Here is a 12,321-nt window from a genome sequence, read left to right as displayed (position 1 = left end):
CTAAAAACCAGCTTATAATAACAAATTTATTTTCAGAATTAACTGAAACAAAAGCACTGTACTTTGAGAGAAATATGGTAATGAAAGGATTAAGGAATATTAACTAGTTAGACCTTTACATCAAATAGGATGTTACATACTGCTACGTTGACAGTTACAAAAGTCCAGCCCCAGGTTAGTCAGGGCTGAGTGAACCTAAGATGGAAGGCAATCCAACCATGATCATTCCTTCTTTTTGTATATTTAAAACTACATTTTCTAATGTTCCCTCCCTTTAGGAGTGATTTTAGAAAGATTTGCTTGTTATTTCTTGCAGGTTTAGCAACCACTAAGATACTCCTTCATCGGCCTGTGGTTGAAGGAGCAAAGAACATTGGTTACAACCAAAATGAATGGTTGCTGGTTAAACAACTGCTGCTATTATTGCTACCTGCTATTATGAAGCAGTAACTTATGTCACAAGCCTTGTTTGTTAGTGTAGCTGTTACAGAACAAGAACTGTCTCTGTATATTCAGGTCACATTATTCTTAGTGAGAGGTTAGATTTATCTAGCAGATTCTTCAATGGTTCTTCATCTCTACCCACAATAGAATAGGTTGGGGCAGACTTGATTCCTGTTGCTTCTTTCTCTCTTATCTTCATATTCATTCTCGCTGCATTCAACATGTGTTTGAAGCAGCCTACTTCTTTAACAAATGATAGTTTTGGGAATCTATGGAACAGCAGTAATATGAAATCTCTCACAAGAAATCTCATCACTTCATCAAGCTTCAAGTAAGTTCAAATGCTGCCATAATGAGTCTGGTTAAAATCTATATCCAATTAGGATATGCTTTGTTGCTCCATTCTGACAGAAATTACAAATTGATTGATCTAATGTAAAACATACAGTTAAGCATACTCAGAAAATTATCAAAATCTTTGAATGTCTTAATTCTTTCTCTGGTTATGGCATTCAAACACCCCCCAAAAAGATCCATTCAGGTACCTCCACACATGACACTTAAAATCACCAATGATAATTATCTTAAATAAATGTTCCTTTTGTTTAATCAAGAGATTAAAAGCTGCTTGCAAATAAACAAAAATTATTCTTAGGTCAATTATATTCTCAATCTTCTCATTAAATGTAACACCAATTTCTTACATAAGCACAAGTGTGGGAATGAGTATTAATAAGATCATCTCAAGTACACAACTAATACAATAAAATAAAGTCAAATGTCAATCACAGCAGGTTTTGAATTGAAAGTGTGAAGGTATTTAGACTGTATTCATATCAATTTGGCTTGTCTATATGTAATTTTATCATCATCCTTATCCAAGCATTATTACCCAGAACATAACTCTACACACTCCCACCCTGTCATCAATTTAACAAACTGAAGCCTGCACACAGTACACATCAAGCCATTTATGTGAAGGTTTACATGATACACTGATCAACTAGAAATAGCAGCCAAACATTTCTGAAATCACCCTAATAAAAAACATGAAATTTGGTGAACTGAGAATGTGGAAACCCATGAATTGGAGAGTTGAACAAAAATACCTTGTATATAGATATTGAGTCATGGCACTTTATACTAAAGGTAAACTTAGCAATCTGATAAATACAATCAATAAAATAAGTACCAGGTTAAGTACCTGGGTTGATATAATCAACTAAAAGCAACCCAGGATGGCCAAAATCCAATGATTGAAACCAGAACAGTAAAAAAAGCTATTTCTGATGCATTGTGCCATAGATATTTAGGTGTTTTTACTCTGCTACCAGGAAATTGCTTTCATTAAATGTGTAACATCTGTTCAACCTTTTCATTTACTGAATGCTTAAAAATAAATAGGGTTAGAAAGTGAAAAGTGCTACAAAGGAACTTTTTGATGATTCATTTCTCATAATGGGTTTGGTGTTGGCTTGTAAACAATTATGTTTAAATAACCTAAAACAAAAGTACTATATCTGTGTATAGAATAAAACAGAAAAAAATGCAGGTTGCACTGAAATTTTGGGGAAAAAAAATTGATTTTTAAATGAGCCAATTTAGTTTATGCATGTTGTATTGACTGCCTTCTTTTCCCACATGCAACACTTGTGTAACTAATTTGGGTGTAGAAACTGCAATCTTTGTAGCCTTTACATGTGGCCTTTTGTAAGTTGTGTAGATATTGTATGAAGATATACTTTTGTTTATTACAAAGTGCATATTTATAAATTTATATACACTGAAAAAGAAAGTTGTTCATGTTGACTGTTTGCTTGTTACAAAATATATTCATTCATGTTTTTAAATTCATAAATCATTAAAAGGATAATATTTGTAATACTGTCAACAGCCTCTCTCCACCTTTGGCTTCCACTATAGTCATCCCTACATACCTCTGACTTTTATCTCTGTCTGCGTACATCATATTTTCTGATCTATTATCAAGTTTATTATATTGCTGCTCTCTACCTTTCCTATCTGGTACTTACTACCTCCCACTTTCTGAGTTATTTCTTTCACCTCTTCACCATACTGATACTTTCCATCAGCTACACCCTCACTGTTGTTCCACCCACAACATTCATTTCTACATCCATCTCTAACCATTTGTCACTCTACTTTCACACTCTTATAAACCTATCCACCCACCCGCTTCTTGATCTTTTGTATTCTCTCTTATACTCACCTTCTTTTATCTTGAGTCACCACCATCATTGTCTTTTACTCAGCTACCCACCCTGATATAATACAGGGTAACCATATATCTTCCCTATAGCAAGACGCTTGTGCCGGCTTCTATATCATACTTTTGCCTCTCAAAACCTGGCATAAAACAACCTCCCTCTCTGCTACACACAGCTAAAGGTTTTTTTTTCTTCTTTGTTTTGCAAATTACTTGGTGACTTTTTGCCATGAAAAAAAAAGCATCCAGCACACAGTGTAAAGTGGTTGGCATTAGGAAGGGTATCCAGCCATAGAGATCATGCCAAAACAGAGATTGGAATTTGATGCAGACTTCTGGTTTGTTGGATTCTGTCAAACCATCCCACCTATGTCAACATGGAAGATGAAAGTTAAATGATGAAATGATATTGATACAATTATAATAAATGCAATAGTAGATTTCAGTATATTTTATACAATTTTCTTTAATGCACCTTTATTGTTACAGTGAAATGTGTTATTTGTTAACCCACTTCTTTCCAATTGCAAAATAAGTCTGAGTATCCAACACCATCCAAACCAGTCTTTGGCAACAGTGCTTTGCTCTAGTTCTTCATTTCCAGAATGTTGGCCCCTGGGAATTTGCTCTCAGCTCACATCTTTCCTGCAGGTTATTAACTTACAAAGGTTCAAAAAGAATATCAATAGCACCAATTTCACAAGTTTCAGAAGGCCTGCAAAAGACCATAGCACCATTACATTTTCCAGGCCCATCAAGTAAAAGGAAAAAAAAAACATTACTTCTGGCCATCTAGGCTTTTACTTTTCAGGTGTGTCCATTTTATGTTATGCTTAGTATCCTGTCCTGGTCCATTTAAAATAAGTAGCCTAGCCATCTGAGCCATTGATACTATTTCAAGGACCATGCATAATTCAATGTAAACTTCAAATAAAAAGATTTAAGTGTTCCTTACACTTGGATTAGTCCATGTTCTCAGAGAAAACGTTTTTATATTTAGATACAGAAGAATCAACTGCTGGTGAGCCTCTTTCCTTGATAGGGTTAAGGTTATATTAGGAAGTTTGTACAAGCCCCCGATATCTTAACTAGGCCATGTGTGTAAATTCTTAGTGTGATTTTAATAAAAAAAATACTCATTATTATATCTTCAATGTATAGAGGTAGCAGATGGCAGAATTAGCAGAGTACTGGACAGAATAATATATTTAGATATAACTCTTTACATTCTATGTCCAAAGCCTACCAAAATCCACTTTACCTTTCAACCCTCTGTGATCAATAAATTAAAAACCAACAACATACACGGTTTTGAAGTAGTTCCCAAATTCAAAGTCTTGTAAGAAATCATTACTTTCATATTCTAAAAGACTGGTACTAGTTAAATTGTGACTAGTGCTAATTGTGAAGCAGCTGTTATTTGTAATTAAGTTACAATTTTTCCAGATTAAAAGTTAATTATTAAAGTCTGGTTGGTAAATATGAAACTATTTAATCCACAACATACAAAAACGTAGATAAGGGAGTACATCTAAGCTTCTTTACAACTGTGATTTTAATATAGATCAACAAAAAATATACAACAGGTGTTACTAAAGTTATTGGTGAAGCTGACACAGTTTCAGAGTAACAACAAAATAGTTAAATGATATCAATAAACAGGTTTCATTTTCATTGTTTAATTTGAAATTGGTGGTAGATTTCAGTGGAGCACTACATATAATAACTTGTGGTATTTAGTTACATTCTGAGTTCAAATCCCTATGGAGTTGATTTTATTTTTCTTTCTTCCTGGATCAATAAAATGATTACCAATCAAGAAGTGAGGTCAATGTAAACAATTATGAATGGTACTGTCATGAGGTTAGTAGTTATTGTAGGCATTTCTTTGCTGAATCACCTTTTCTGTGGGGTCAAACTGTCATGAGAAAGATTGATGTTGTATCTTTATTGTAAGATCAAGCTGACTGTATATATTACAACAAAAGCAAACTTGTGAATGTTTAACAACAGATTTTATTAAGAGAAGATTATCATACATAAATTATCAAATTCTCACTAGTTACCAGAATAATATGTAGGAATTGACTTAAATGCATTTGCTCAGCCATTTGTGATCTGGAAAGTGAAGAACCAAGGCTATGAGTGTCCATCACAACTTCTTGGTTTGCTGGATGAGAGCTGAGATCTGTCCTGCTTGAATGCCAACAGCACTCTGCTGCGATTTAGGTACCTGACTGTGTAACTAGGGAAAAAGGCACAAATTCCAAGAACATTTGAGATGTTCACACCTTGGCTTCAAGCAGATTGGTTGATATATAGGTTGTTCACATGAAACTCACACAGCTCGAATATAGCTTACTTAAAACCATGAACTGATGATTTTGTAGTTGGGGTTCAAAACCCTACAGTAAAATTATTAGAGCATCAGACAAAATGCCATGCAGTATTTACTTATAGCTTTTTACATTCTGAGTCTAAATTTGCCTTTCATCTTTCCAGAGTCAATAACGTACTAGGTAAATACTGAGTCAATATAATTGACAATGTCCCCCACCCAAAGGAGGGGCTTGTGCCCATATTTGAAATCTGTATTTTTTAAATCCAATTCTCACTGAGGTCAACTTTGCTTCTCCTTTTCCAAGTCATAATGTAGAGAGAAGTATTGATTCAATTTAATCCAAGTCCTCTCCCATAAAATTTGCGATCCAGTGTCTATGTTAAGAATCATTAGATTAACTGTAAAACAGCTCAAAGTTAATGAATGTAGGACAATATATTTTCTGTGTTTAGTTCAGTGTTTGAGATAAACATATTTTTGGCTTTCACTCAATAACTATATGGCTGGAAACAAGCTTGTCTAACAAGCTTGTCTAACAAGGGACTTGATCAGGAGATGCACCACTTGTGCTACCTTCCTAGTAAGGTAATTACAGGAGATGACTGATTAATGAAAGCTGTCCAAGCCATGTACAGAGATGCTGTCAGTAAGTTGAAAGTCAGCATTGAGTACAGCAACAAATTTAGTGTACAAGTAGGAGTTCAAAGATCGGTTCTCAGCCCCCTCTTGTTTATCATAGTCTTCCGGGCCATAAGTAAGGAATTTAAGGCTGGTTGCCCTTGAGAGCTCTTCTTTGCTGATGACTGTTTTTATAGCTGAATTGTTACTAGAGAAGAAATTTCAGCAAGAGTTAATTTAGCAAAAGCCAAAGTACTAGTAAGCAGGAAAGCAGACAAATTATTAATCCCTTCAGGTTAATGGCCCTGTTCAATATGTAGGAAAGATGTAAGTAGAAATTACATTCAGTGTACCCAGTGCAAGCTATGGAGACATAAGAGATGAAGTAAAATTACAGGAATATTAACAGAAGAAGTAGTAGTAGTAGTAGTAGTAGTAGTGTGTGTGTGTGTGTGTGTGTGTGTGTGTGTGTGTGCGTGCGTACGTGCGTGTGTGTGTGTGTGTTAGATGTGCAAGAAATAGGTTTCCTCAAATATCCAAGGGATTCCTTGGAGGTAGCAGATAGTTTTTGCTACCAGGAGTCCAAATTAGTAGTATTGGGAGTTGCTCTGAAAGTATAGTTGCTAGAATAAGAATAGGTTGAGCAAAATTCAGAGAGCTATTACCTTTGTTAATAACAAAGGGTCTCTCTCTCAGTGTAAAAGACAAACTGTATGATGCCTGTGTACAGATAGCTATGCTATATGGCAGTGCAACATGGGCTGTGACTACATAGGACATGCCATGGTTTGAAAGAAACGAAGCCAGCATGCTCTGCTGGATATGCAATATCAGTGTACATATACAACAAAGTGCAAATATTTTGAGAGTAAAATTGGGGATAAGTGGCATCAGCTATGGTGTGCAAGAGAGAATATTCAACTGGTGTGGTATATGATGCACGTGGATGAGGGTAGCTGCATAAAGAAGTGTTGGTCTCTAAATTTGGAGGGGTCCTGTGGAAGAGGAAGACCCAGGATGATATGGGATAAGGACGGTAAAAATGATTATCTGATGCTGAGCCTCACAGAGGCAATGAAAAGGGACTGAGAACTGGTAATATGCTGTGCTTGAGAAGACCCACCCAGTAAAGTAAAATCCATGTCCATGAACCCCTTCCTTCCCTCACAACTCACCCATACCCACCACTAGTTTCTCCCTTCCCCTCCATTCTCCCTCATGTATCCACCTACCTACCTGTACACAGTATGCTCCTGTTAAATCTCTTTCCCCCACCTCTAGCTCCCACTTTTCATTCAAAATCCACTCACCCTCTCCAATCCCTAGTTCACTTCACTATGTACAGCACCATGTAACTTGGGTGTATAACTCCTGCCCCCTCTCTGTCACATCTTTACTAGCTTTCTTTCCATCTGAAAAAGCCATGTCTCTCTTCTAATGCAAGATACCTTTCTGTCCCTCAATACAACTCCCTGCCATCCAGTTGAGGGTTCTTGTCATGCAAGTTACTTAGTGACTTCATTGCTGCTGATGCCACATAAAAAACACCCAATTCATTTTCTTAAGTGGTTGGTGTTAGGAACCATAGAAATCATAGAAATCATGCCAAAATAGTCAGCAGACTTGGGTGCAGTCTCCTCATTTTCCACTTCCTGTCAAACTATCCTACCCATGCTAGCATGGAAAACAGATGTTAAACACAGTGGTGTGGCTAGGGTAAACTGCATGTGGGGCAAGCCGCAAAAATGCACCCCTCCCCGCAATTACCAAATCCACGATATTATATAGTACTTATTTGTTACAAGTAATTAATGTTTTAAAGCAATATTTTAGGAATAAATACTTTACCAGAGTTCATTTACCTGCTGGTTCGGTACAGCCTCTAATTCAAAATATATTTTTTGAATATTTACTTTCACAAATTTTATAAATGGAGTTCAAGCTTATCGTATTATGGTCAATTCTGCACACCTACTTCCGCTTCAATCAGTGCCCAGGACACTCCCCACTCCCATTACACTACTGGTTAAATGAAAGGATGATGATGATGCTGAAACTGAAACAATTATACCATAAAAGTGCTGTTTTAGATATTTAAGAACACAAAAACTGTGAACTTAAAAGTTTTTGTGTACTTTTTAGTGGCTACAATGTAAATACAACTACACTTTTCCCATACAAAAACTGATATAGAACTAACTGAACAGAAATTTTCATTTCACAGCAGAGTTAAACTTTGTATTAATAGATCTCTAATTTGATAACCACAAAAATGAATAACTAAATAAATAATAAGGCTGATGTACTCATTAAAATAAAATGGGAATTAATTAATCTTTAATAGCTTTGAGAAGATTACAAATGAGATATTCTGAACATTTCATCAAGCAAGGCATATGATTTTGGAGACGATTCATTGTAATTAGATTTCAATAAACCATAGATGACATCATACAACTCAAATTAGATATGACGGAACCACTAAATAGATGTATAGTATTAGTGTCAAAAATAAGTCTGCAAGCTGGCAGAATTGGTAGCATGCTGGGTAGAATGCTCAGTGGTATTTCGTCCATCTTAACTTTCTGAGCAGAAATTTCACCAAGGCCAACTTTGCCTATCATCTTTTTGGCGTTGATAAAGTAAGTACCAGTTGAGCACTGGGGTTGATGTAATCGAATTATAAGAGTATAAAAACTGCATCCCTCTGCCAAGTCATGTTCAGCCAGTGTGGCAGAATAGGCTCATCAAACTCAGATATACAGCCACCATATCAGACTGGCTGGTGAAGAAAACATGTTGAGGTGTTTGTCCTGCAGTGGACTGAACATGAGCAATCTTATCTAAGTGTCAAAAATTAATATATAAAAAAAAACAAACATTCTTTTATCGTAGTAGATATGGAAACAATAAGTACCTGTTTTGTAGTCAAGTAGAGAAGCCACTCTTACAGCAGTATATGAAGAAATGAAATCAGATATGTTAGCCTCAAAGAAAGCTAGTTGCTCTTACAGGTAAATGACATGACTAACTTGCCACCATATTTTAGATGTAGAGCGAACCACAAAGCTAATCCCTTCTGAGATATTCTCAGCAGTATACAAACTGGTGTCCTCATTCAAATGAAATGTGATTTATAAAAAAGACAAGAACAGGAACACAATGACTCATACTTTGTATAAGTGTGTCTCTTTTATGATATTGCTAAGCAAGGTATTTAGTTAAACTTAACAATAATTTCAGTATCAAAAGTATATATTTGCTGAATTACTGCTTGAACCCTTTAGCGTTCAGATTACTCAGTCAAATGTAAGGCTTATTTATTCAGATAACTTTGAATTAATCATGCATTATCTTGTTTCTTCAAGATTTCAGTGATGTGATTGTTTATTTTTAGAATGACATTGTAGGATAGGTGTGAAAGGCTGGATCAAGTCAATTTGACCATAAAACAGGTTGGATATTTTAGACTGGATATGGCTGGTTTAAATGCTAAAGGGTTTATTGAGTCTAACTACTAGATTCTCTTACTGAGGGAATTTCTCCCAACATATTTACTGTTATTTCACTATATTCACCATTAGATACTTGTCTAATAGTTTTAACTGAAGCAACACAATTTGATTTCATTTTAACCGTTATGGTCATGTCTATCTCAAAAGTATACCAAAAAGTATTGGAGTAAGAACACTGATGCAATGAAGCAGATCTGCAATTATCAGAATTGTGCATAATTTGTTGATATGCAATGGAAAATCAACAAGTGAGATATAAAATGCATAGGAAGAAAAGCTGCATAGTTAAAAGTCTGCTTGGCAACCAAGTAGTTTCAGGCTTAATTTCACTGCAAAACATTTGAGGCAGATATCTTTCATCTATCACAGACATCAGTTGAACAATACACTATGAATGGAATTTGGCAGACAGATATTGTGTAAAAGCTCCATGTAAATATATATCGTTCATTGATATACATCAACAACAAGATTTGTAAACATTAAACAAAAGTTGATAAACCACTGTTTCTGTTGTATTTGTTTCAGATGAGCTACATAGGCAATCTGTTGTTACTCTTGGGCTTTTAAATGCAGTGAGCTATTAAGTGGCCCAATGGGAACCTGTAGCCAACAGTAACTATTGTCTTCCTTTCATCTTTTACTTGTTTTAGTCATTGGGCTATGGTCATACTGAGGCACCACCTTGGAGGGTTTAGTTGAATAAATTGACCCCAGTACTTTTTACTTTTTAAGTCTATTACTTATTCTATCAATCTCTTTTGCTGAACCACTAAGTTGCAAAGATGTACACAAAGCAACACTGGCTGCCAAGCAGTGGGGAACAACAAACACACATACACTTTATATACATAAGAGGCTTCCACACAGTTTCTGTCAACCAAATTCACTCACAAGGCATTTATCAGCCCAGGGTTATAGTAGAAGACACTTGCCCAAGGTGCTATGCAATGCAACTGGACCTGCAACCATGTGATTGCAAACTGAACTTCCTAAACCACACAGCCCACAAAATGCAATACGAGAAGGAAAAAAAAAAAGAACTCCACCCCTGCAAAAAACAACAACAACATGATATAGTGAGGAGAGACAACTGCACTCAAAGAAATATGTGATGCTATTAAATAATATATATAGGAAGTGAAAGTGTTAGTAACAGAGGTTGAAAGATTAGTAAAGCTGTAGATCGGGCTGTCAGATGATATAACACAGGCTTGATAAGTCAGTATTATAAAACCAGCATGAATAGGATGAGGAGGTGGTTGCATTACATTTTAGAAGATAGAAATAGAAAATGAAAACTTATGTTATCAATTATGTAAAGTTATTGGAAATATGAAATAATTAAAAAAATTAATTTCAGTTAAACAGAATGTGATATGCATCTTAAAAACAAACACCTAATTCTAAATTTGTAATATTTTTAGTGAGAAGATAATGAATTTTTATACGAGTGGGCTTTCAATGTGTGTATTATACATATAAATTCCTAGCAAGCTAACAATATCAGTAAGTTGCTAGCATCTTGTCATAGCTTGTAATGCTTTAACAGTATCTTTCATAATAGATTTTTTTATTATATTCATTAACCTGAGCTGGTATTTGAAGAAATATATACTGGGATATGAGAAGGTTAGCTATAATGATATAAAACTGTAAAATGCATATTCTTTTCCTTTCACTTTATTTCAAACTACCATGGTTTAAATTACATGCCAACTATTTTGTCTGTAGCTGAAGATTTTAAATTTAGAATCCATAAGAATGCAAACAACTGCCTTTCAGTAATTACTAAATAAATATATAGAATCAAAATAGAATCTGAAATATGTTAAGTTGGCTGTTTAATATAAAGCATATAACCAACTAATTTTGAAAGATAACATTTTAGCAACATAAAATAGGAAGTGATTTATAATTCTTGGAATTCTTGGTATTTGGAAATGATACAAGTTAAGCAGAAGATGAGAGAATGAAGAAATTGAAGTAACAAAAACCAGGAAACATTGACAGATATTAGAGAAAATTTCTGTAAGCCAATACATGCAAATATATCATCATTTTAAATATTTTTCCAAGCTATCGTGAGTTGTGCAGGTCTCACTGTATCTTGTGGTCCTTTGTCACCTACGGGACACATAACCAGAAACAAACTGCCAATCATATTTTTTGTTGACTATGTTACATTTGCTTTGTTTTTCTTGAGAGGGAAGAAATGGTTTTTACAGATGGACACAATCAGAATTATAATGCACTGACTCAGTACCCTTTCATGACAGTTTGTCAGTTCCAGAACTGAAGAGTAGTTTCTCCTCACACACACATGGCTATGCAGCTAAGAAGTTTGCAACCATGTGGTTTCAAGTTCAGTTCACTGAGTGGCACTCTGGAAAAGTATTTTCTGCTATAGGCCTGGATCATTCAAAGCCTTATGAATGAATTTGGTAGAGAGAAGCAATAGGAAGCTCACTGCACGTGTATGTGCACATACACATGTGCACACAGTTGCACAAATGTGCTTTGATATTGGCATACCATGCTTTGCTTGTTACAATTGGTGACATGAAATTTACATTCATTGTTGCACTTTTAAAGACTTTTGGAATCCTTTACATGAAAAATAAGTGCAGGTTGATGACAGAAAGAGCAGCCGACCACTAAATACTACATCAAATAAGTCCCTGTCCTGCCTGTGCTAAGATGGAAAAACAGATGCTGAATAAATATATGAATATTTATATCATCATTGTCCTTCCTGTTGCCAACTTTCACCTGTTTCTGAGGAAGATAAAATTTCCCCATGGTCAGAAATGCTTATGCAGAATAATGGAAATGAATGACACAGCTTGCATAACTGACACACATTTATAACTATCATGCAATGTCAAGGCTAGGAGACATAAGCATATATACACACACAACAGGTTTCTTTCAGTTTCTATCTATCAAGCTATTCACAAGGATTTAGGCAACCTGGGGCTATAGCAGAGGACACTTGCCCAAGACACAAGCTTCTTAATCACTTACACACACACATTTTCGTCAATATAATTTTCAGTTAAATTACTACCCAAATCCAGTTTTAGATGGCTTATTGCAGATTGACCACATCTGTAGAATGACAAGAAAAAAATAGCTTGTGTCTATTAAGTTATTTCTATAAAATGTGATCATAA

The 12,321-nt window shown here is 35.1% G+C and overlaps 1 protein-coding gene and 1 long non-coding RNA gene across 3 annotated transcripts in view; one reads left to right on the top strand and one right to left on the bottom strand.

Moving 5' to 3' along the window:
- The window catches only part of LOC106882382 (uncharacterized), a 37,268-nt gene that overhangs the window by 14,736 nt on the left and 10,211 nt on the right, over nt 1–12,321 (bottom strand). Inside the window, exon 1 of one of the 2 annotated variants that reach the window (XM_014933043.3) lies at nt 8,548–8,688. The exons of the other annotated variant lie outside the window; for it this stretch is intronic. The gene's annotated coding sequence lies outside the window, so the exon portion shown is untranslated. Of the gene's footprint in view, nt 1–8,547; nt 8,689–12,321 lie in introns of those variants that run through there. 2 annotated transcript variants of the gene reach the window in all.
- Nucleotides 493–3,119, top strand: LOC149137808 (uncharacterized). The gene is made up of 2 exons (XR_016240623.1): nt 493–775; nt 2,914–3,119. It is a non-coding gene; the product is annotated as an uncharacterized LOC149137808 (long non-coding RNA).

Source organism: Octopus bimaculoides, chromosome 1 (genome assembly GCF_046866305.1).
Source record: "Octopus bimaculoides isolate indiv1 chromosome 1, ASM4686630v1, whole genome shotgun sequence".
Taxonomy (NCBI): domain Eukaryota; kingdom Metazoa; phylum Mollusca; class Cephalopoda; order Octopoda; family Octopodidae; genus Octopus; species Octopus bimaculoides.
The sequence above is the reverse complement of the archived record's forward strand: the minus strand, read 5'-3'. Positions and strand labels throughout refer to the sequence as shown.